This window comes from Camellia sinensis, chromosome 6 (assembly GCF_055761805.1).
Source record: "Camellia sinensis isolate YWXY chromosome 6, ASM5576180v1, whole genome shotgun sequence".
In the NCBI taxonomy this organism is placed as follows: domain Eukaryota; kingdom Viridiplantae; phylum Streptophyta; class Magnoliopsida; order Ericales; family Theaceae; genus Camellia; species Camellia sinensis.
Window position 1 is genome coordinate 143,505,662 of NC_138966.1, and position 25,990 is coordinate 143,531,651.

Below are 25,990 nucleotides of genomic sequence, written 5' to 3' on the forward strand. Positions count from 1 at the left end.
ATGTGTACCTACTCAATAGCGAGAGTAAGCACCAACTGGCGATCCCTCTCATTAATGTGCTCAAGGGGGATCTACTCAATCATCCCGTTTGGCCGTATGTATACGACCTTTGTAGGAATCACCAAAAGCCCAGGAATGAGAGCTGCAGTAAGAACTCCTCCGGTAGCAGCAGCAACAACAACAACCTCTAGAAGAGCATGGGCCATGCCCGGGCTAAGAGGCGCCATCACCTGAGTCTGCAAGAAAGTGGTGAAGTCCCTGGGCTTATGATGTTAGTCACCATCCTCTCCCAACATCATAAGGTTGATCTGAGGACCGTCGTGAAGCTCATCAACTACCCTCATGCCTAGAGGAGAAGGATGTGGAATGTCAAGGTTAGCAACGTCTCACGTTTGCCGAATGAACCTCTTTCCCAAGTAATAAGCTCGACCAAAGGGGCCCTCAAACAAAATCCGCATGGTGGAGGCATACCATGAAACAATGTAGGTCGTCCTCGTTGCCTCAGGGATACCCGCTCAGGTATGCCAGTTAACCTGTGAAAGCAAATGTCGGATATCAAAGATCTAAGCAATAGAAGAAGCAATAGTATGAGACTAACAGTGCAGTATGAAATAGTACAGTATGAGGAGAGTAGTGCAGTATGGAAATAGTATAGTATGGAATAAAAGTAGTATGGAAATGTAAAGACTAGTGTTTTGTTACCTGATCTGCAATGATGGTGTCAAAGAAATGATGAAAGTAGGGGAAGTCTTAGTCTACATGATGGCGTCGCTCGAATCGAGAGTTGTAGTACCAGGAGTGGGGTACTAACAACTCAATCGGTCTCACCGGGACCAAAGCTAGAGAGGTGAAATATGTGTAAATCCAAAGCTACAAGTAGAAAAAGACAAATAAACAGGAAATGCAAAGCCAAGATGAGCATAAAATGTAGAATTGGACAGAATGTAAAGATGCATAGAAAAAATAAATATGAGGTGTACCTCTCAAACCCTCCAGTAGCCACTGAGTGAATCCGTCTTGTGGTGGGATACATAGCTCATATAGCAGTATAAGGTGGCCAGGTCGGCGCCACCCCAGTTGTACTCTGTCACCTGTGGTAGGTGTACTAGTGCCCCTCGAAGATATAACCCTACGATATTTTCCCTATTCGCAGGTAAGGTAGTACCGAGGAGATACATAAGGAAGCCGTGGGTGTACTGTGCGACCTCATATGGAGTAGCGGGCTGAGAATTAGATAAGTGATCATAAAACCAACTATACCTCACCATCCTGTGACTAGTGATGTTTGGGATCGCCTCGAGAAGCTGACGCTGTGCGGCTTTCTACTGCGTCATATCAGGATGGCATGAGATTGGGCCACCAACCCCAACCTGTAGGCCAGTAAGCATCGAGAAATCGTATGGAGTCAGGGTCAGCTCCTCAATCGACGAGAAGTGAAACGAGTTTGTAGTGTCCCACCATTTCTTTACCAGGGCCCCATGTAGTAGTGACTCAGCTCTCATCTGTATGAGCCCTGAGCAGAAGGGCCCAAACTAGGCAATATCAACCAGTGCGCGGACCTCTGCAGGCAGTCTCTCATACCAGCGCTGGGGGCCGGATATGGATCCATAACCGCTAATCCTCCTCGTTATCACCTGTAAATGGGGAATGTTTGTAGTGTTAACTAATGGTTAGCTTGTGAGATTTCAACATATGTACAAAACAAAGGAAGGTTGCTTACCGCGAAGGCATCGGCAGATAAGTGCTCCGTGGGCTCTTACAGCAGGATGTCCTCATCTATCCCGGGGATGAGGCCCTCAAATCTCAAAATACTACTTGGAACAAAAAAATAGTAAAAAAGAAAATAGAAAAAAAAATAGTAAAAAAGCAAATAGAAAAAAAAAATAGTAAAAAAAAAACAGTTGAAAAAGAGAGAAAAGAAAGAGAAAAAGAAAAACAAAGGAACAAAAGGAAAATAAGAGAGGGAAAAAAATGAGCGGGTAAAATATAAAAAGAAGAATTTCAGAAAAGAAAATAGAGGAATTTTGTTCATTTTATTCTATTTTGTTTTATTGTGTAGATACATAATTTGATTTATTTGTTTCTTGATTTAAGTTGTTTAAACTTATTTATTTAACTCATAATTTAACTTATAATGTGGTTTGATTTGTTTAAAACTTTTAATTAGTTCAAACTTTTAACTGTTTTGCCTGAATTGTAATCCGTTCTGTTATTCTGTAAGTGCACGTTTGTTGTATGTACAGTTTATTTAGAGGAGTTCCAGATAAAATCATTCGTGCAATAGTAAAATCATCATCCATTTTACAACCAATTTGAAACGTGGTGCGTTGTGTTCAAATTAAAGCCCATTGTTTTAACACATTGGCAAAATTGGCTTTCACTTTACTACTTTGTGTTGATTGTTTTGGTCTTACGTGTCTTTGTGTAGAATTCGTGTTTACTTCTAATTCACATTTATGCGTTGTTTCTTGATTTGAATTATCTCCATGGACTGTGTTTTCCGAGGCCTTCCTGGGGGGAGTTAGTTTTGTTTTACCAAATTCTGAAAATTTGTTTGTTCTTTTTTTTATCCACCTCTCCTCCTATCGCGTGTGACGCGTTAGGATTGTTTACCTCGATTAAAAACATTGGGCGTGTCCCGGTGTTCACACCACATTTCCTTCTCTTGCATGCGACGCATTAGGATTATTTACCTCGGTTAAAAACATTGGGTGTTCACACCACTTTTCCTCCTCTCGCATGCGACGCGTTAGGATTGTTTACCTCGGTTAAAAACATTGGGCATGTTCTGGTGTTCACACCACCTTTCCTCCTCTTGCATGCGACGTGTTAGAATTGTTTACCTCGGTTAAAAACATTGGGTGTGTCTCGGTGTTCACACCATCTCTCCTCATATCACGTGTGACGCGTTAGGATTGTTTACCTCGGTTAAAAACATTGGGCATGTCCCAGTGTTCACACCACCTCTCCTCTTATCGCGTGGGATGCATTAGGATTGCTTACATCGGTTAAAAACATTAGGCATGTCCCATTGTTCACACCACATTTCCTTCTCTCGTGTGCGATGCGTTAGGATTATTTACCTTGGTTAAAAACATTGGGCGTGTCCCGGTGTTCACACCACCTTTCCTCATTTTGTGTGCGACGTGTTAGGATTGTTTATCTCGGTTAAAAACATTGCGCATGTCCCGGTGTTCACACCAATCTTTCTTCCTCTCGCGTGCAACGCGTTAGAATTGTCCAAATCGGTTAAAAATATCGGGTGTGCCCAGTGTTCACACCACCTTTCCTCCTCTCGCGTGTGATGCGTTAGGATTGTTCATCTCAGTTAAAAATGGTACGTGCGCTTGTTTGTTCACACCAATCTTTCCTCCTCTCGGGTGCGACGCGTTAGGATTGTTTATCTCGATTAAAAACATCAGGGTGCGCCCAGTGTTCACCCTACCTTTCCTCCTCTCGCGTGCAATGCGTTAGGATTGTTCATCTCGGTTAAAAATGGCAGGTGCGCTTGTTCGTTCACACCAATCTTTCCTCCACTCACGTGCGACGCGTTAGGATTGTCCAAATTGGTTAAAAACATCGGGTACGCCCTGTGCTCACACCACCTTTCCTCCTCTTGCGCGCAATACGTTAGGATTGCTCATCTCTATTAAAAATAGCAGGTGAGCCTATTCATTCACACCAATCTTTCCTCCTTTCATGTGCGATGCGTTAGGGGTGCTCTTCTCAGTTAAAAACATTGGGTGCGCTCGGTGTTCACACTACCTTTCCTCCTATCGCGTGAGACACATTAGGATTGTTTGATTCTGTTAAAAACAACAGGTGCGCTTGTTTGTTCTTAACACCCTTCCTCCTATCGCGTGAGACGTGTTAGGATCTCTGTTGAAACCTCGAGTGTGCTCAATGGTTATGTTGCCCTTCACCCTTCCTATGCGAGGCGTAGTTAGGTCTGTATTTTCTTATATCTTTTCTACGTGAGACGTAGTTTGGTTTGTGCTTTCTTTGTCCTTTTCACGTGAGATGTGCCTGTTTATTCACTTCTTTCCGTGTGAGACACGGTGGGGTTGCTTTATTTTGATTTGCATTTTCATTCAAACGTTGCATTCTTGTTTAGATTGTAGCGTTGTTTCATTGCTTTATTTGCATTCAAATGTTCATTGCATGATCATAAGTTATTCGCTGTATTTCATTTTTGCATTTTGCCCTCGAGTTCAATCTTTGTATTTATGTCTTGATTTCTTGCCCAAGCCTTGTGGCCTCATCAAATGGGTCGTCTCTGGGCTTTGATATTCACTCATGTCACTTTACGACTTCAAGCTCTGTCAAAGAGGGACAACTGTAGACATCCCATTTTTGATCGCCTGCAAGGCTCGAGCGCTTTGCTTAGTACACTCGATGATGAAAGTGGTGTTGTGCGTAGTTCGAGGTCTTAACAAAGGGGCCATGTTTAAGCTCTGAAACAATCCCAAACCTCCCATATTCCTACTGTTTATACCCCATAAATCCATTTTACACATTGTACCACCATGTGCTGAGTCTGAAACAGAAAAACAGGGGATCACATTGAAGGTCGGCCGTGCCTCATTAAGGGCCAGCCATGGCTATTGATGGCCGACTGTGCCTTAGTAGCGAGAAACACTGTTCTGGGCGGGAGCCCGCCAACTGTCAATTTTTGAAGATATTTATGACCCCTCTTGCTCAAATTCTATAAAAACGAAGTTGTATCTCTGTTTTGAGGGGTGAAGAATTTCTAAAAAGCCTATACACCTTGAGAGCTCCTTCTTCCTTTGCAAGCAACCTTTGAGCAAGCTTACCACCTTGAACCTATATCCATACACCATATATACCTTGACACCTTAGCCTAGGAACCTTGGTTGAGCCTTGAGCATCACAATTCAAGCTTGAGAGGATGCTGGACTTAGTTTGATTCACAAACAAAGAGCTACCTTTGTCAAGAGGTATAAGCTTGTTATTTCCTCTTTTGCTTTCATTTCTATTATTTACTATCTAGTTCTTGTAGTTTTGTATTGTTTTGATCTCCCTTCAAGTGTTTAAGTTTGGGTTTGGAGAGCTACCAAAGAGTATAGAGACTTAACACTCTATCTCACACCTTCACCTATAGCTCAAACCTTTGCTTTTACACTCTTTTTCTTTGCTTTCTAAATTGATTTTTAGAGTTAAAAAGAGGCTAAAAAATCATGCTTTGAGGTTTCAAAAGTGAAGGGGTTAGCCACCCCTCCTTGTTCTTACTTACTAGCCTTGTTTTCCTTCTTTGTTATTTACCTTTTTTGGCTCTTTTCATGCACTTTGAGCCACTGTTTTTCACCCATTAAGGGTTGTTTGAGGGCTGTCCTAGGTCATTTAATTAGTTCATGCTTTGATTAGTTTGCTTGTTGTCACATAAGTTTGCATATATGACTTGTTGCATATTGTTCTTGGCCTTTCCTTGTCTAATTTCCATGTTTAAGAACCTTATTTTAATAATCAACTTATCATTCATTTCTTTCATTTAAGAGTTGTTTCAATCGGTTGATGGTTATTCAAAACATGAACTAGGGATCTATGCTTAATGGCTTAATCTCTACGGAGGTTCATTGTCAACGGTGTAGTCTCTTTTTCAAGTTGAGAATCACCTCTCGTTTGACATGTTTCTCACTTAGTGGACATAATCTTTAGTGATTGTAATAATCATATTGAACTTAACGGATTCAAGGATGGCAAAGACTAATGAATTTGGCTTAAAATGAACCAACATATATAAAGAAAATGAGTTATATTATTTGGGCTCGGCCGGACGTTATGCTGAATCTATTGTGTCAAGGGCTATCTTACATCAATTCATGATGTTTTGATGAACCTTGAAGCGTCTCTACCTCTCTCTTTGAGTTCACTCTATGATAGGAGAGAGGGGTAGTGGTTGTTCATTGAATTTATTGATTTTTGTCTAAATTGTATCCAAAATCATCAAGTGATCAACTTGCTCATTGATGGTTTTGGAAATGATTCCACCCTTCTCTCGAGGCTTTCCCATGATAAAGAAGTGTGAGAGGGACAAACAGAGTTCAAAATAACTCTGTCTGCACTGTTTTCACTTCAGAGCACAAAACAGGATTTTGTATAAAATTAAGGCATGGCCGGCCTTGTTTGGGCCCGACCGGGCCTCATTGTGGCACGACTGGCCATCAATGTTTGGTCAGCAGTATGTTTTGCAGAAAACAAATGGCAGTGGTTAAAGGTGAAACAGAGCAGGTCTAGGCAAACAGAGTTGTTCTTGGACACTGTGCATACAACCCTTGTACATCCTTGCTTACATCATTGTTGTAAATTAGTGCTCCGAGTATTGTTGTAATTAATTTATTATTATTGTTACAATTAGTCTTGTTAATTATTAGTGTTGTAATTATTATTTATTTGCAATTGTTATAGTTAATTAACTTGCATAGCTAGCTTATTTCTCATTATTATCCTTGTTGTAATAGAGTAGTTAGCTAGTTAATGCTTTGCTTATTTATTCATTCGGATTTGTAATAATTAGTTCAATTCAGACTTTTGGACCTTGATTCGCACCCTCTTGCACGAGGACCAACATGTAATAAGTTGTATGTCTTCCAATCCCACGTCTTTCTCCCTTTTACTTACTTGGTTACGATGGTTAGTATAGAAACATCATTTTTTCAAATTAGCATTCTTATGCTTTCCATACATTGCCTTGCATGCATCTATGGTTCAGCTCATCATGTTAACCCAATATCAATGTTCAAATTTGTTGCTTGAATACGTGCTTTATCGCATGTCTTGAATGAAATCATATGCCATGCTCATAGTCGAGCCTATAAAATACATAATGTGTGCGTTGCATTTAGTCATATTGCATTACTTAGGAGCATGGATATTTTTCTAATTATTTTGCTTTGTTTTGGGTCGGAGTACTAGGTGAGCAATTTTGAGTTTGAGCATCTTACATTGAATGTTCCTATTGCCATGCCAAGCATACTTCCATGAAGTTAATTGTTTAAATGATATAACTGTTTGAATGTTTGTGGATGAAGGCCAGTTGCTTGAATTTGGATAGTTTGATTAATGTCCATTTTAAGCCCACTTTTTCAAGTTGTATATTCATAAACAATTTTTCAAATAAAACATGAAATCAAATATTCAAATTCTTGCAAATTAGTCTATACTTATGTACGTCACATAGTAAAAATAGCTAATAAATCAGAACAAGAGCATATAATGTAAACAAAAATTACATCATGATTAGTAGAGACGGATCTTTGATTAGACGAGTAGGGTGCTCAATTTATGATATTCCCCCCTCGTACCTAAATTCCTGAGCCAAGACACTTTGGTGATGACATATAAGTGGCCTTTGGCACGAGTTTTGGGTTTCCTAAATTTTTCAAAAATATTTAGGTGACGACTCTAAAATCTGGCAAAGCAGTCCATTTTTGGCATTTGATTCAAACATAGATTTTTCAAAAGAATTACCGAATTTGGACTCTTTTGTATTTTCACTATTTCACATTACACTTTGGTAAATTATATTCAGAATCATGGGAGTTCGAACTGTAGGGCTAGTCGTCTTCCGAAAGGAGCACGAAAAGCAAGCTACATGGAGTTTTCAATCTGCTTGTATTCTTGACCAAATGGTAGGAAATGAAACTACCCATCTATGGTCATCAAGAAGATGGTTTGAGAGTTTGGATGGAAGAGGTTCCAATTGAGATTGTTTCTTGTGTCCATTCTAATTTTGTTTGTACTTTATAAATGAAATCATCTTTTTGCATAAAAAGAAAATTTTCAATTCTTTTAAGCATTGTTGTTAAATCGTTACGTTAGTAAAAGACTTCCATCATTCCACACTGTTTCATTCATAGAATTTATTAGTAAAATTCCTACCTTAGTTACATCTCTAAAATTTCTAACATATCTCGCATTTCATAGAAATCCAACAAATATGTTTTCCACTATAAAATCACCTTGGTTGTCCACAAAGGACAAATGAGGTCATTTAATTAATAAAATTACAACTTTTTTCTTTCCTCGAGCAAGGCCAAAAGTTTCCACTAATGCGTGGCCATAATAATAGTTAAATAAGAAAAAAAGAAGCTAAGAGAGATGGTTGTCTTGCAATATATGAACTTCAAATCACTCATGCCAGTTCTAATAATTGTTTAGCTTTGTCAAAATCCTTTAAAAACCTATTTTCCAACCAAAAGAAACATGTTAGTGTGAAATGTAATTCAAAAAAAAACTAAAGCTGATTACCATAAAAGTATAGACTCCAATTTCAACATATATAATGTAGTAAATATTTTTAGTAAAATTTTCTAACAAATCTAACCCCAACAAAAATCTGATTCTAACTCAATAAATCAGATTCAAGCTCCCAAATGAAGATTTGAAGATGTAAAGGAAAAAAATTAAAAGAAAAGGCTCGTCAATAGACCTGCACAGCCCTTTCAAACCTCCAAAACCTGAAAATTTTCCAATTGAAAACAAAAATAAAATATCCATGTTTACAAAGATTAATTAACAAAATAACCATGTCTATTGTAACAGTAGCTAAGATTCTAGTTTTTATTCATTTTTTTTTGCTAGCATGAAGAAAACAAGCTAGTATGAAGATTGCATCTAAACATGATAGAAAATAAAGAAATATAAATGCAAGGTGAGTGGACACACGTAGACATAGCAATAACGCTATGTCCTAACATTATCAATAGTATTTCAATTTTGAAGTAATAAATTACAATTTACAATAAGATACTTGGTCTGAAACTTTTTTAAGAAAATGTACCTAGCATTAATATCAACCCCAAAGACAACAATCCCTAGGGGTGCAAAAATGGCCTGAGGTCAGAGGTGGGCCCGACCCGGTTAGGCCAGGGTCTGGGCCCTTCCTTTGAGGCCTGACCCAGCCCAAAAAATTTTGGGCCCTATAGGCGGCCCGATCCAGCCCACCCAATGGTTAAATTTCAAAAAATAAAAATAAAAAGCAACTTGTAATGGTTAAATAATTAAAAAAATATAATAAAAAATAAAAGAAATTAAATAAAATAAATACGTAAAAGATTGATCTTACAAAAATAAAATAAAATAAAAATTAAAACAAAACAAAACAACACAACTGTTAATGTTATTTCCTTGCAATGAATGAATTAAAAAAAAAAAGAATATATATTTCAACCTGTTACCCAAAAAGCAACCTAAGAGAGAGGTGAATTAGGTTTCTACAAATTAAAATAATTATCACAAATAATATAAGATAAATATGGTAGTGCAAGCAAGAGCTCTGCTGCTTTGCACGTATAGTAAAGCTCAGTGCTCTGTACATGGCCTTTTCATTCTTCCCATTGAGGAGATGGGATGGTGATAGGTGAGAATGTTATAAAATTCATTGCTCAGAAGTTGTCTCTAGCCCATGTGAGTTTTGCTTGTTGGAAGATGGCTGTAAATTAACTAGCTGTTGCGAAGTTAAACTTTGAAAATTAGCCGTTGAAACTTGCAGAACTGAACTAGAGCGCCGATCGTTCTCCCAGACGTTCGGTCGAACGACCACCAGGCCAAATTTCCTTTCTCTGCTCAGCCAAAAACCTATCCAATCGGCCAATGTATCTATCGGCTGACCAAAAGATCTATACGGCTGGCCAAAAGACCTGTACGACTGACCAATAATAAATATGAATGAAAAAAAAAATAAATCAAAAGACCTGTACGGCCGGCCAATAATAAATATGAATGAAAAAAAAATTCAAACGGTCATATTACCGTTTACTACAATGGTAATAGATATATATTTTATAAATTTATCCTCCTTTTTCCAAAATAAATCTCACAAATAATACTCTCTCTCTCTTAAACTCTCCCATTCTCTCTTAAACTCTCAATTAATTTTGAAGTGTCATCCTTAAGTGACAATTGCAATTGTGCAACAAGAAACTTTTATCAGAAAAATCTAATTTCTGTATCGTATTCGCCAGTTGGTAACATTAATTTGTTTAATTAAATTTATTAGCTACTCGTTTTTTTCATTAATTATTTGTGCACATATATTAATGATTATTTTTTACTCATTGTATTTACACATTATTTAAATTAATTGTTAATTCTTATATATTGTTTTACTTACATTACTATGGATCCTAATATTCCTAATGTTTATGTTTATGTCGATGTTGATATATATACTACATAACACGAATCTGTTGATTCTCATTCCAATATCCCTCTTCCTACAATTGGATCATTATCTAGGGACACAACTAGTACTGTTTGGGAACAGTTTGAAATCTCAATGCTTCATGGTCAGAATAGAGAATGAATTCCACACCAATCAGATAATGCTTCCAGTGTCAAAGGGCTTGAACAACAACATATAAATCTTTGTCATAAGTAGAATACTTCAACTTTGCATCATTGAGTTTCTCACTAAAATAAGCAATTGGCCGCCCTTCTTGCATAAGAACAGCACCTATGCCAACATTAGATGCATCACACTCCACTTGAAATGCCTTGGAGAAATCTGGTAGTGCAAGTACAGGAACTTCTATGTTTGGTTTTGAACTGTTGAAAATTCTTTTCGGCTCTTTCAGTCCACTAGAAGTCTTTTGCTTTTGTTAGTAATGGGCGCCCATGTGGCATGACCATTAGATTTGAATTTGAATCCTTATCCAAATAGGTTTTGAATTTGAAATCAAACCTATTTAGGATAACCACTCAAGATACAGATATTATCAGTTTTAACTGATATGGATAGATATAATAATATATTATATATCTGATATATGGTTATGGGTAATTAAGTGAGAAACAACGTAGGTTTTGTTTCTACCCATAAACTTACTCTCTCCCAAGAAACAACGATCAAGTCATTTGCACTGTGGTTTGTGTGGGTGATATTCACCATTGTAATATCACCCCACTGCTGGGATTGATTGATTAGATTCTGGAAGCACGTGATTTATCCACGAGGTTTTAGATCAAATGAGGTATGATCTAAACATTTTATTCCGCTGCATGTTTTTTGTTTTGATTTACATTGGTATCAGAGCCATTGATGGATATTTTCGTGCTTTCTTTTATCATGTGTATATTTATAAAAGATGTGGAGATCCAAAATATTTCATTTTTATGATCATTGATGTCATTTTTAAGAGCATAAATGATTTTATTTTGGAAAATGGAGTCTGGCAGTACAAAAATGGGACCAGAAAACACCCTGGAAGGCGGCGCGTGGTATGCACGCGCCACCTGACGCCGTGAGCTGCAGCCACGCGCTCCCACGCGCTGTCACGCGCCCGCACGCGCCTGCACGCGCCATCACGCCCGCGTCAGCGGCGCTGTCCACGCGCACGCCGTCCGCGCCTCGCACGCGCGCCGCGTGCTGGAGCCGAGCGCCGAGCCGCGTTTGAGCCGTGCGTCGAGCCGCTCCGAGCCGGTGCTACGCCACGCCGCGTTGAGCCGACTCGCGCCGAGTTGCGCTAAGCGGCGCCGAGCCGAGCCGAGCCGTTTTTCCCGCCTGGCTTGGTTCTAAGGCTCTGTTTGTTTGTTTTTTAATTCTGAATTGCGTTAATTGGCCATAATTTATTCGTTATAGCTTTGTTTTAAGCATGGTTGGTACTGTTAGACTCAGAATTAATTTTTCTACATTCTGTAAAATTTTGAAAATTTTCAGAAAATATAAATTATTTTTCCTGTGTTAATAATTCATGTTTTATGCTTTAAACTGCTTCTGGTATTGCATAAATAATTTTCTGGGGCTGAAATATTTATTGTAGACTTCTGAAAGGTTTTATTATTTACTGGTAATATTGTCTCATTTTATCAGTTTCTGGATTTTTTATTTCTAATTTTATGTGTATTTATTAGTCATTTAAAATTGCAGAATATTTCAGAAAAATTTCAGAATATTTCAGAACAATGTACATTTTAATTATGGCATAATCTGAATATTGTTTCTGTTTACTAGTTTCTGGATTTTTTATTTCTAATTTTATGTGTGTTTAATTAGTTATTTAAAATTCCAGAAAATACCAGAAAATTTCAGGATGATGTACTTTCTGTTATGGCATAATTTAAATATTTAATACAGCATATTTTTTTTTAGAATTTGTAATATGTTGTAATTAGAGGATCATGATTATTTATTTATTTATTTATTAGAATTCCATTATTAAATGAATATAGCATGAGTTATTTGTAAATTTACATTAAGATGCTATTGTATGGAATTTATCATGCTTTGTATATGCCATAGTCAGTGGGAGGTTATTCGGTTGAGAGAAATCTTTGTAGATTAACTCCCGAAAACCAATATTTTGCGCATAAATTAAATTAAATTTTGGATAATTGTCACCTGTGGCGCAAGAGATGATTACGAGCATAGCGGATTTTCGATCTTGCGACTTGTGTAATATTGTCACTATTTAATTTAGTTTTTTGTGGCAAAATTATATTATGCTAATCAAATTAATCCCAATGCGAATTTCTCTCTAAATTGATTTAACTTATGGAAGTTAATTTGATTGACCTAGACTTAGTAGAGATGTTCAAATGTGAACAAACTAATCCCATTCTTTGGATGAGCAAAAGTCTTGGAGACTTTAGGTCAAACCTTAATTGAGCCAAAGTAAGGAAACATGACTCAAAGTCGCCGTGGTTTTGGTGCCTTGTTTAGCACAATAAAAACTAATGTGTGCGCTATGGTTAGCGGCATACTACGTAGTTTTTGGTTGGCGAGTTTTGGAGTTATGAAATTAGTAAGCCCTCAATAGATCAGTATATGATCTTGACTAATGAGCTGCACGGATTGACTTTGTAATTTGATTTGTAAATAATGTTACATCATTAGATGAAGTAACATTCAAGAGTCACGTCATCCTAGAAATGCGAGCTTAAATAAATTAGTCATTAAGTGTAAGACGAGTAGCCAGTATGAGCAATGTTTTGCTCTCTACCCAATTATTGGGAGTTGGATGGAGCAAAATTTCATGCACTATAATAGTGTGCGTTGAAATATCACGTGAAGTTAAAAGATTAGCGCTTAGAAGCTGCAAAATCTATTAACACTAAGTGAAAAGATTAGCACTTAATAGCTGCAAAATCTATTAACACTAAGTGAAAAGATTAGCGCTTAGTGGCTGCAAAATCTATTAGCATTGCCAACTTGTCTAAGTCTGGACACTTACTGTTTCCACACTTGAGTGTGAGACATGAGGAGGGGCTTCTTTGTACAATTCCTTAGCTAGGCTAACGTTTTTTTTAATAACGTTTAACACTAAGCGCAAACGTTGCGACATAGTGATGAAAAGGTCAAGGCCGACAAGGTTGTTATGACTCTAAGAATTTGACGCATCACTTGTGAGAGCATTGTGTTGAATTAAACTCTTTAGCCTAATTCGTGCTTAAGTTACTTTGGAGCTGTCATAGTTGATAGCTTATTCTCTCCTTCTTGTGGATAGTAGAATTAATTGCAAGTAACTATGAAGCGAGAAATAGATATGGCAAGAGGAGTATCGTCATCTTTCAACTAGATGTATTAAAGTGTATGGAGAATAAAATTGACTTGAAGGTGCAGGGGATTAGCACTTACTAGTTAAATTTGCGACTTAGGCGCACTTGATATCTCCATGACATCCCTTTTATGATCTAGTGAATATGACTTTGTCGTGAGTCATTACCTAGTTGGGCCTAAACCTTTAAAACTTGTCTTTGAGAACTCACACATTAAGATGATTGGAATTAGTTTATGACATTGGTCATGAACCAGTGGCTTATTATACTTAATCACATTAATGAGATGATGACACGATGGTTTGAGTAGGCCTTCTCGAGCCCACTCGCTTATGACATCCTGCTCTCATGTGAATGTGTAACTTTGTTCGCAATGGGTGCGCACAAGTAAGTAGGAAAGCCGTAGAAGGTCATTTGTGTTGGCGCATTTAGTCCACTATGATATTTGTGACTAGATATGTGTGAGGGTATGATAGCTAAGCCTCAATCTCGACACATTTATAGATTACGATACGCATCTGAGTCAAGACTATTTGATCTCCCATAAGTCAAAAGTTTTGAGATGATTTTTGACATTGCACATATGAGGTTGAGATCAATTAGATAACAGCTTTCATGCTTTTAGTTTTGACCAAGGTGGCGAGTATCTATTTGAGTTATTTTTTAGAAAACTCTGTGAAGAGAGATGGATGCTTAGAAAATTGATTATTCCTAGTACTCAACAACACAATTGTGTAGTAAAGATAAGGAATTGAATATTGTTAATGTTAGGTGGATAATGGCGCAAAATGTTTCCCAAATTGGAAATTACACTAGTTTGTTGCCTATATCCCTAACTAAGTGCCCTCCATATCAGATTTTACACTCCATTTGAGTAATGGGTTAGCGGAGAGCCATCTATGGGCGATTTGTAACCGTTAAGCAGCTTATCTTTATTTTACTTCTCATAAGATTGCGAAGTTCAGACCTAGGGTTCTATAGCGCATTATTGTATGCTGTCTTGTAAACACAAAGGGTCGTGTGGCGCATTATTGTATGCGATCATGCAAACCCTCCGGGTCATGTGCATATAGGTAAGCAGCTTTGTGGTAGTCTAACTAAGTCACATAAAGTTTTATTAGTAAAGGTGACGTGAATAGAGTTTTTGGAACTCTATAAGATGGAGAATTCCAAGCATAGCGCTCTATGTAGCCTAGTTGAGAATGGAAAGAAATTTCTAATATCCTAGGGACAGTGGGAGCGATGTGCCTACTAATGGATTACTCCATTAGAGCAGAATACTCTATATTCTTAGTTGCGTGGTAGCAAATGTGAAAATTTTCCACGTCATCACTGGGTGATTAAGAGGGAAACATTCATGATTGCTCCTCAAGATGATAAAGAGCCTAGGATAATGCCAAAGGCTCTAGTCCCCTGTTTTTAGAAAGTGGATCAAATGTTGCGCAGTTTAAGACAAAGTCTTTGAGGATTAACCATTTTTTTTTTTAATTTGGTTGACTTTCCATTATGACGCAAAACAGTTATAAAGTTATGCGTAATTTGGATAGTCATTGTTGAGGCATAAGGCTCGCTAGATACCGAAAAGTCGCACCATTGAGGAAAGTGTAGACCATGAGAAGACTTCCTCTTGGGGAGTGAGGTTATTTTGACTTAGGCTATAATTGACATAAGTTCGGAACATTGATTTGTGGACATTGTGACCTGATTTCTCATTAGAGAATTGGATAAGTAGATCCGTAGGGATTTACCTTCTGCTTTTATGGTGAAAAGTTAGGAGCGCAAAAAGGTTGCTAGTTCCAATAAATCTTTTACAGCCTAAAGCAGTTATCCAAACAGTGGTTCTTAGATTTCGTCAAGCCATGATAAGGGCAACGATGATCGATGAAGACCACTGAGGCATGATCAATGGTCCAAAAGAAGTTTTTCCTTACTTAGTCATTATGAGCCAGGAATTTATAAGGTTGTCGCCACCTAGGGTGGGCAGTCCTCCATTTTAGATATGATGGACATGGGTGATGTAATTCATATGCTCGGATGTACGATCCTTAGGGATTGTTTTAGGAAAATTCTCGGTTTGTCTTCGATGACTTACATAGAGAATATCCTAGAATGATTCTAGATGCAAAATTGCAAATCCATTGACTTACCTATTGGTAAAAGCCAGAGCCTTAGCTATTGAGTGAATCCTCGGATTGTCTTTGGGAGGACCTATATTCCTTGATTTTCTTTGTTGTGGGAGCCTAAAGTACGCTATGTGGGCGTATTCGGCATGATAAGTTTTATCTTTGATAAATGGTTAACTGAGTTGTTTAGACATTGACCTTGCTCATAGACTGTGGATAAAATGCTTTACTAGAAGCATATTAATTTGCTCCTTGTAAGATTCAATGCGCTAGTTGGGCGCATCTGCGCTAGTTGGGCGCATTAAGAATGAACGCAAATTGGTCACCAAAAATATCTTTAGAGAGGTTATTGCGCAAGAGGTAGTGATCTTAAATCATTTCATGTGAGGCGCACATGGTGGATTCCGTTGTATATACTTATCGCAAGAGGTGCTGATAAGGCTTATGTTTGGAATCTATAATTGCGCAAGCTGTGGTCAATTTTTTTTAAAATTGATCACTTATTTTGAGATGATGGGATGTTGACACTATTACGGTTTGTGTCATAATGATTAGCAAATGATGATGTCAGCAGGCAAGATTGGCTCACTCACACGAGCAATCGCCCTTGACGCTTGGGAGCAAGCAAGGATGAGACTGGTGGTTTATTTTTATTTGGAGCCAAGAGAGGCTTAAATCATCCACTATGTATGTCACCTTGGTTATAACCAAGATGAGGTCGTGTTAAGGACCAAACATGGATGTTAGTTCCCACTTTCCATGTTGTGCCTGTTATGATTAGCCAGATTTGAGATCTCATTTGGCGCCTAGAAGGCGAGCAAATAGAGAATTCGGGTTAGGCGCTAGAAAGCGACTAGACTAATATCTATACGGTGTATCGAGTATGACATCACTCTTTATGGAAGAGTTACTCCATCGTAGCATGTATTCATACTATATGTGCTTGGCGACCGAATAATGAGGTGAGAGAATGGATCCCTGCTTCCTCACCGTGTGAGTCTTACGTGTCATTATTGATATGACTTTCATTTATGTACCCTTTTGTGACTTTTGACTATGTCATAAGGTAAGGGGTTGATGTTCTGCTACTTTGGTATGTTGCCTGCGGTCATGCATGATTCGGCCTTAAGGGACATCACTGGGAAAACGGTCAATCCTAAACTAAATGGCATGAGTGCAAAGGGAAGATCATCTAGTATTACACCACTGTTGTATATTCACTGCCGGCAACTCATATCGCTCTGTATGAGAGGCGAATTGAGTGTGAATATATTGCAAGAATTGAGAGGGTCAAACATGCTCTTTTTGAGGGATAAGAGATGTTTTTTTGGACCGGTGTAATTAGATGGGTCTGGGGTATATGAGACACTATTTCTTTTCTTTTTTGGGTTGATGTCTCTGTGCTGACTCATATTGAGTTTCTAGTATAGAGCTCCCACTTGCAGGTGTTCTCAGCGGTCGCACGGTGCATTGGCTAGTATGAGATTGTTCGTTTTTTGGGGAGATTGAGATAGAGATGTAGCAGTGTCATGCCAACTCATGTGCGAGTGGGAGATGTTAGTAATGGGCGCCCATGTGGCATGACCATTAGATTTGAATTTGAATCCTTATCCAAATAGGTTTTGAATTTGAAATCAAACCTATTTAGGATAACCACTCAAGATACAGATATTATCAGTTTTAACTGATATGGATAGATATAATAATATATTATATATCTGATATATGGTTATGGGTAATTAAGTGAGAAACAACGTAGGTTTTGTTTCTACCCATAAACTTACTCTCTCCCAAGAAACAACGATCAAGTCATTTGCACTGTGGTTTGTGTGGGTGATATTCACCATTGTAATATCACCCCACTGCTGGGATTGATTGATTAGATTCTGGAAGCACGTGATTTATCCACGAGGTTTTAGATCAAATGAGGTATGATCTAAACATTTTATTCCGCTGCATGTTTTTTGTTTTGATTTACAGTTTTCAAAACATCAAGCATTGGAGCTATAATGGTACCGAAATTCTTAATGAAACGACAGTAGAATGAAGCCAAACCATGAAAACTCCTTACATCAGTATGGTTTTTAGGAGTTGGCCAATCGAAGATAACTTGCACCTATTGGAAAATTTGGTTTATAAGGCTTATTTTGGGCCAACTTTGAGCCCAAATTGGAGCGGGCCCCAAACGTCTTTTCGGGTGGGTCCGAAGAGGTGATGTGTTCCTTGCCGCGTGGTAAGTCACACGGTGAAGACGGTACGTCAAAACCATTTATGGGTGAATGGGAACTTGACATCATTTTCGGGTTCGTGGAATGGACACTAAAAGATTTAAATGTGGGTTTCCTTTTATTGGGTTGTCCCACATTGAAACTTTAAGAGAGCTTTGTTGAGTATATAAGCTCTAGATTACAACATTTGGGTTGGGCCCCAAGGGGCACCCCAAGTTTGTAGAAGGGAGGAGTTATGGACAAAGTGAACCTTAGCCCAAGCAACCACACGCACGTGCTGCCGCCATCGTCCATCCGGCCGAGCCGAGCCGTGCCGGGCGCGCGAGTGTGGGTCGGGTCAGTTCTAATATTAATTTTTTGGACAAAATTCATTTGAATTTTTTTAAAAATTCTTGCGAGAAAATTTAATTTTCTAAACCAAAATTAATTCAACTTTTGAATTTAATTTTTGTATCCATTTGTTACTTCTTCAGTCTAATTTTTCGGACATATTTAAATTGTTTTGACAGGTATAAAACTGCTGGAACGGCCAGCTGTTATAACAGATTCAAACAGGTTGCAGATCTGTTCAAAATTTAAACTAAATCTATTCAAAACAGTGTCACATCTGTTCGACAGTTTACACACCTATTCAGACAGATTTTTGGTCACCTTTTTTGCCTATATATAGATCCATTTCCAGCAGTCCAAGGGATGAAAAATACAGTCTGAAAATTCCTTTTTCATTGTTGTCCAGATTTTATTTTGTTTCCATTTTATTCTTCATTCTAGTGTTAGAGGAAATTAAAGAGGGTATTAGAACACAAGGTTCTAATTCGCCGAACAAATTTGTTTGGAGTGCTACTACAAATTTGTGAAAATCATTGTATCCTGGGAGATAGAGGCCACATAACCGTAAGCACCGTAGCGGAGCGAATCTTTCTTAAGGACAGAGTGTCACACACTCGACTTGGTCTTTCATTTTTAATTCGGTTCAATAAAATAAATATTGTAAGTCATTTATTCTATTTTTGTTTGATTTAGTTTCAATTTATTTTATTACGCAGAAGATTGTTCCAACAATCTTAAGACAGATTCAAATTATTCTGTTTACAGAACTTTTCGTTTATTTCCTTTCTTCTTTCTTCTTCTTACAAAAATTATTTTCTGTGATTTTTCATAATAATATTCTGGTTGGAAAACAGAGAGTAGTAATATACTACTTGACAGATAGTAGTAATATACTATCTTTTTCTTTGACAACTAGTAGTAATATACTGGTGTCATTAACAATTAAGAATATTTATTTGTGGAATTTTGTCAGAAATTAATTTTGGTTTTCTTAATTTATTTCTGAGTGTTCATTAATTAAAAAAAATTATGTTTTAGTTTTTTAATTATTGAAGTGTTACAGAAATTTAATTTTCTGTGTGGAATTAGTTTGGTTAAATAAAATTTTATTTTATTTCCAAATTAATTGAAAAATAAAAGTTACATTTTTGTTTCTTTAATTTTTACAGAATTTAATTCTGTGAATTTGGGATTAATTTTCTGTGTAGTATAAATTCTAATTGTAATTTTGTTTTATAATTTAGAATTAATGACTACTGAAACAAATGCTCAAACAAGTACTACTACGGTGGCTGCGATTGCACCAACTCCCTCTCCTGTGGTGACTGTACCAGTAAATCACAGTAAGAAGCCAGAGAAGTTCTCAGGAACTGATTTTAAAAGATGGAAACAGAAAATATTGTTCTATCTTACAACTCTAAGCCTGGCTCGTTTTCTCTGTGAGGATGCTTCTATTTTGAAAGAGGATGAAACTGACCGGCAAGTGGTTGTTGCGGTCGATGCCTGGAAACATGCTGATTTCCTTTGCCGGAACTACATCTTGAACGGACTTGACAACACATTATACAACATCTACAGTCCTATTAAGACAGCAAAGGAACTTTGGGAGTCTTTGGAGAAAAAGTACAAAACGGAAGATGCCGGCTAAAAGAAATTTGTGGTTGGCAAATTCTTGGACTTTGTAATAGTTGATTCTAAGACTATGATCAGCCAAGTTCAAGATCTCCAACTCATTCTGCATGACATTCACGCAGAGGGCATGTCTCTCGGTGAATCCTTCCAAGTTGCAGCTTTAATTGAGAAATTACCACAAGGTTGGAAGGATTTCAAGAACTACCTCAAACACAAGCGCAAAGAAATGTCTTTGGAAGAATTAATTGTGCGTTTTAGGATTGAGAAAGACAACCGCAATTCTGAAAATCGGGCTAGTAAGCATCCTATGGAGTCTAAGGCAAATGTGGTAGAACATGCTTCAAAAACCAAGAAACGGAAGTCTTCTAGAGAAAGTTCTGTTGGAACAATCTTCTCTGTAAATAAAATAAATTGAAATAAATCAAACAAAATAAAATAAAACTTACAGAATTTATTTTGTTGAATTGAATAAATAATTAAAGACCAAGTTGAGTGTGTAACACTCTATCCTTAAGATAGATTCGCCCCGCTACGGTGCTTACAGTTGAGTGGCGTCTATCTCCCAAGATACAATGATCTTCACAAATTTGTAAAAGTACTTCAAACAAATTTGTTCGGCAAACCAAACCTTGTATTCTTATACTCTCTTAAATTTATTCTAAATCTAAATGAAGAATAATGAAAAAGTAGACAAATGTGGACAGCAAAATGGAATAATTTCAGACTATTTTTAGATCCCTAGACTGCTGGAATTATGGCGGTATTTATAGGCAAAATTCTCAGCCCCGAACAGGTGTTGTTTGGACTAAACAGGTGCAAACAAATGTCAACAGATACTGTTTGAAATTCAAATAGATTCAGAGCAGTTATAAAACCGAATCTGTCCGTTGCTTCTTGGAACATTTTTTTCACACAGTTTGAAAAAATTAGCCGTTGCTGGAATAGTTTAAATACTGTTGAAACAGTTTGTTTCAAAACTGTTGGAACTGATTTGGAAGTAGAACAACTTTGAATTTAAATTTCAAATTGAAATTGGAAAAAATTCAAATAAATTTTTGTCCAAAAAATTAATATTAGAACCGACCCAACCCCCACACCCGCGCCCGGGTCAGCCGGAAGGACTGCGGCAGCGCGCGCGCGCGCGTGTGTGGTGGTTTGGGCTAAGGTTTACTTTGTCCATAACTCCTCCCTTCTACAAACTTGGGGTGCCCCTTGGTACCCAACCCACATGTTGTAGGCTAGAGTTTATATACTCAACAAAACTCTCTTAAAGTTTCAATGTGGGACGAGCCTCACGAGGAAACCCACATTTAAAACTTAAATGTCTATTCCACGAACCCAAAAACGACGTCAAGTTTCCATTCACTCAGAAATGGTTTTGATGAACCGTCTTCACCGTGTGACTTGCCACGCCGCAAGGAACACTTCACCTCTTAGGACCCACCCCAAAAGACGTTTGGGGCCGACTCTATTTTGGGCTCAAAGTTGGCCCAAAATATGCCTATATAAACCAATTTTTCCAACAAGTTCATCACAAGGCTCTAAAGCGAGGGGGGGGGGAAATAAAATGTACAAGTTTAATGGCAAATGTTACATCTGTGACAAAGAGGGACATTGGGCCAAAGATTGTCGTAGCAAAGGCAAAAGCAAAAGCAAAAGCAAAAGAAGAACAAGCAAGAAGCCTACTCAAGCCCATATGGCCGAAGTGGACAATATTTTCAATGGTGTAGATGATATCAATCTTTCTGCAATTGTTTCCGAGGCAAATCTTGTCGGAAATCCTAAAAAATGGTGGGTGGACACTGGTGCTACTCGCCATATCTGTGCCGACAAAAAGATGTTCACATCTTATTCTACAGTGGACAATGGTGAACAACTTTTTATGGGCAACTACTTAACTTCCAAAGTTGATGGACAAGGGAAGATTGTTCTCAAGATGACATCTGGAAAGGAATTCACTGTCAACAATGTGTTGTATGTACCAGACATTCGCAAGAATCTTGTTTCCGAATCTTTGTTGAGTAAGAATGGGTTTAGGCTAGTGTTTGAGAGTGACAAATTTGTACTTACTAAGAATGGGTTGTATGTAGGAAAATGTTACATGTCTGATGGCCTTTTCAAGATGAATGTAATGACAGTTGTACCTTTAGTTATTAATAAAAATGCATCTTCTTCTTATTTGCTTGAGTCTTCAAATTTATGGCATGGTAGACTAGGACATGTTAATTATGGATCTTTGCGTAGATTAATTAATATGGAATGTTTACCTAAATTTGACATTGATTCAAATCATAAATGTGAAATTTGCGTTGAGGCAAAATTATCCAAAACTCATTTTCATTCAATTGAAAGAAGTACAGAACCACTTGAATTAATTCATAGTGACATTTTTTTATTTTAAATCAATTCAAACTAGAGGTGGGAAAAAATATTTTATCACTTTTATAGATGATTATACTAGATATAGTTATGTTTATTTAATTCGAACCAAGGATGAAGCTTTGGAAGCTTTCATTCAATATAAGAATGAAGTTGAAAATCAACTTGGTAAGAAAATCAAGAAACTTAGAAGTGATAGAGGTGGTGAATATGAATCACCTTTTGGTGAGTTTTGTAAAGAACATGGAATAATTCATCAAACTATCACTCCTTATTCACCTCAGCAAAATGGAATTGCTAAAAGGAAAAATAGGACTTTAAAAGAAATGATGAATGCCATGCTAATAAGTTCTGGATTACCTCAAAACTTGTTGGGGGAAAACAATACTTTCTGCAAATTTTATTTTAAATAAAGTACCCCGAAAGAAAATAAATCAAACACCTTATGAATTGTGGCATGGACGAGTACCATCCTACAAATACTTAAAAGTGTGGGGGTGTTTGGCTAAAGTGGCTATTCCTAGTCCTAAAAAGACTAAGATAGGTCCTAAAACCATTGATTGCATTTTCATTGGTTATGCTAAGAATAGTAGTGCATATCGGTTTTTGATTCATAAATCAGAACATACCGAAATGCATGTAAATACTATTATAGAGTCTCGAAATGCATCTTTCTTTGAACATGTATTTCCAAATAAGACTGGACAAGAGACTAGTAACAATAAAAGATCTCATGATACTATTACTAGTTAGGATCAAGAACATGATCAAGAACAAGAGCAAGAGTTAGATCAAAATGAGAAAAAGGAACCTAGGCGTAGTAAACATGCTAGAACCTCAAAATCTTTTGGTCCAGATTTTCTAACATTCTTGTTAGAAAATGAGCCTTTAACTTTTAAAGAGGCTATGTCCAATCCTGAAGCTTCTTTATGGAAAGAAGCTGTCAATAGTGAAGTTGAATCCATCTTGCAAAATCACACTTGGGAATTAGTGGACTTACCACCAGGTTGTAAACCGCTTGGATATAAGTGGATTTTCAAAAGGAAAATGAAAGCAGATGGACCAATTGACAAATACAAGGCAAGACTTGTGGTCAAAGGTTTTAGACAAAAATAAGGTCTTGATTACTTTGACACATACTCACCGGTTACTAGAATAACATCCATTAGAATGCTAATTGCCATTGCATCTCTATACAATCTAGAAATTCATCAAATGGATGTGAAAACCGCTTTCTTAAATGGTGAGTTAAATGAAGAAATTTACATGGAACAACTAGAAGGTTTTTCTGTTCCAGGAAAAGGAAAGAAAGTGTGTAAATTAGTTAAATCATTATATGGTTTAAAATAGGCGCCAAATTAATGGCATGAGAAATTTGACAAGGCAATGATGTCAAATGGATTTAAAATTAATGAGTGTGACAAATGTGTTTATATTAAAAACACAGGCAAAGGTTATGTCATTGTATATCTTTATGTAGATGATATGCTCATCATAGGTAGTAATAATGATATGATTAAAACTACCAACATTACAAGAAATTGCATTTTTCGCAACGCAACAAAATATGTTGCTAAAAGGGAAAATTCGTTGGCAAAGAATTTTGCCAACACATAAAGCTACGTTGGCAACCCATAGGCAAAAGTGAGTTGGCAAAAGTTTTTGCCGACGAAATTATCATTGCGTTGGTAAAAGTAATGCCTTTAGCGACGAACATAGTCGTCGATAAAAGCCTTCATCCATCATCGGCAATTTACCTTGCGTCGGTAAAAGTCATTCAAATATGATGATTGTGTGGCACTTTTCGCGACACAAATTTGTATGGGCAAAAAATATACTTTTAGCAACAACATATGCGTCAGCAAAAGTAAACTTTTGGCGACACATTTACGTCGGTAAATGTTGCCGTTTGCCGACGATTTGTTTGTCACTAAAGCTTTACTTTTGGCAACGACAAATTGGCATTGGCAAAAAATACACTTCTACCAACACAATATGAGTGGGCAAAAGTAACTTTTAGCAACACATTTATGTCGGTAAATGTTGCCATTTGCCAACGATTTAGTTGTCGATAAAGCTTTAGTTTTGGCAACGACAAATTGGCATTGGCAAAAAAATACACTTTTAGCAACACAATATGAGTGGGCAAAAATAAACTTTTGGCTACACATTTACCGACAAGTTGTTTGTCATGAAAACTTTACTTTTTGGCAATGACAAATTTGTAGCAGCAAAAAAAATTGAAAATCATATATATATATTTTTTTATAAGATTTACATATTTACAAGAGGCATCCCTCAGGCACTATTATTACAAACTAATAACATTGATATTAAATCACCTAAAGTTGATGTGTAGGCAAAAAAACACTACTGAAAAATATGCTTTTGGAGGCGTTGTATAAAACCTAAAAGGGTAAACTCACTAAAATACTCAAATACATACAAATTGTGAACCCACAGTAAAAACAGCAGATAACAAAATGAAAACATGAAACTAACAACAAACCAAATTTGCAGCAGACCAGCATCTAGTAGCAGCCCACTACACAGCAACATTGCAGCAATAGTAGCCCAGCAAAATTCTGCAGCAGCACACCGGCAGCAGCAGCAGCAGCAGCAGACGACCAGAAGACCAGCAGAATTAAAGATGAAGAAGCATTATTCTTTGGGAAGAGACTCAAATTAATTAAATGTGGAAATCTATATAATTTTCAAGTGTGCCTTATGAGAGCATAGTAGTTATTTATGTGCAACAGTAGATTCTTCCAAGCGATTTTGGGTAGCAACACATTCAAGTAAATAACTTGTCACAAATTCATGATTTATTTACTTTGTAATTCATTTTCACCATATCAGAGAGTGTGGTTGAAGAATGATGTGGCAAATATCAGTTACAGGAGTGACAATGCCTCCGATCAATTCCAGCAAATCTCATGACCTTAGTAAGCAATCTAAGCACTATCAAGTAGAGTAGTATTTGGTTGAGACTATCTTATCTCCTATTAAATTTAAAACTACTGATCCAAAGTCTGTTTTAAAAGAGAGCCTTAGTTTTTACCTGATCCAAATTCTGTACTGCCTCTGAAGAATTAGAAGACTTAGGCAAAGCAGCCTTCACTAGCTCAGAATAGTAAACCTTTTGGTTAATTTTTTTAGATGCATCTTTGCTGGGTTCTTCAACCTCATCAATGTAAGCTACACAAAGAGATGGATACCTGTGACAAGGAAATATGACAATGGTAAATTATGACAATCACCAAATCCACAAAAGACTATACTAGAACACATACATTGTCATAAGCCTTAGAATGTCTTGTGCACGAGGATTTCCAGATCGTTTGTCAATCCCATATTGCTGACGTGAGACCACGTATGTAAACTTCATATCGACCACTGCTTAACATTGTGCCCACAATGACCTTTCTCCTTTAATCTGATCCTCCATATTTAATTCAACAGCCTTGTAGCCTTCCATTAAATCTGATCATGGGTAGTCATCAAGTAACAAAAGTGCATTCAGAGTATCTTGATGTATAACAATTTTTTCATTCAAATAAAAAGAATACTAGCATTTTTATTAACACCAAAGCGAAGAGCTGCATAATATCAATGATCCCAAATTCTCCAAATGGACGAGCAGGTACCTTCATCCTTGGCCATATAAAGGAAGGCCTGAAGTTCTAAAGCTTTCTGGTAATACATCATGCCACTTACTGGCATTTGTAATAATGTGTCAGTACAATGAAAAATGAAAGGATGTGCTAATAGTAAGATCTTGGT

The 25,990-nt window shown here is 37.1% G+C and overlaps 1 pseudogene; it reads right to left on the bottom strand.

Annotated features, from left to right (window-relative positions):
- Positions 1-272: 272 nt before the first annotated feature.
- The window catches only part of LOC145789022 (callose synthase 3-like), a 54,364-nt pseudogene continuing 28,646 nt past the window's right edge, over positions 273-25,990 (bottom strand).